The 710-nt window shown below is 61.0% G+C and overlaps 1 non-coding gene across 1 annotated transcript; it reads left to right on the top strand.

The window, feature by feature from the left end:
- The first annotated feature begins 559 nt into the window (after positions 1-559).
- LOC116217704 lies at positions 560-678 on the top strand. Its single transcript, XR_004162389.1, has one exon. It is a non-coding gene; the product is annotated as a 5S ribosomal RNA (ribosomal RNA).
- The last annotated feature ends 32 nt before the right edge of the window (positions 679-710 follow it).

Here is a 710-nt window from a genome sequence, read left to right as displayed (position 1 = left end):
GCTACCCCGTCACGTCACGTCCCATCACAGACACAATACCCTGACTGTATTTGGGACAGGGATCTCGTGCGCGCAGGCTGTTGTAGCCCATTGACGGCAGGGTGGCTGAGCCCCAGGCTGCCTGTAGTGGTCCAGTACAGAGGGATAGACCAGGCACACCATGATGGTGGCCCGTGATGATGTTGGGGTGGGGGGCGGTCGGTGTTTGAGTATGTTTGGAAGGGCGAGGAGGCGTGTGTGTGTTTGTGTGCGTGTGCGTGTGTGCGTGTGTGCGTGTGTGTGTGTGTGTGCGGGCGCATGCGGTGCCGTGAAGAGGGCCGCTGCAGGGTTGCTAATGCCGTGGTGTCACGCTGACTTGGCTCGGGTGGGTGTTGTGGGATGTCGTAAGCCGTAGTCAGGGTGGATCCGGGATGTAGCGTTGGATGGTGAGGTGCGGGGAGTCGTGGATTCCGTTGGCTTGCGCCTTTTGTTGGTGGCTGAGGCGGCACTTTTCCCGTTGTGTGGCGGGTGGTGTCAGTGGTGTGCAGGCGGGAAGAGGGCCGGAGCAGGAGCACGCAGCGTCTACGGCCATCCCACCCTGGCAACGCCCGATCTCGTCCGATCTCGGAAGCTAAGCAGGGTCGGGCCTGGTTAGTACTTGGATGGGAGACCTCCTGGGAATACCGGGTGCTGTAGGCTTTTGCTGACGGGCTTTTGATGTTGGATGGTGG

This window comes from Meleagris gallopavo, unplaced genomic scaffold (assembly GCF_000146605.3).
Source record: "Meleagris gallopavo isolate NT-WF06-2002-E0010 breed Aviagen turkey brand Nicholas breeding stock unplaced genomic scaffold, Turkey_5.1 ChrUn_random_7180001896173, whole genome shotgun sequence".
Classification (NCBI taxonomy): domain Eukaryota; kingdom Metazoa; phylum Chordata; class Aves; order Galliformes; family Phasianidae; genus Meleagris; species Meleagris gallopavo.
The sequence above is the reverse complement of the archived record's forward strand: the minus strand, read 5'-3'. Positions and strand labels throughout refer to the sequence as shown.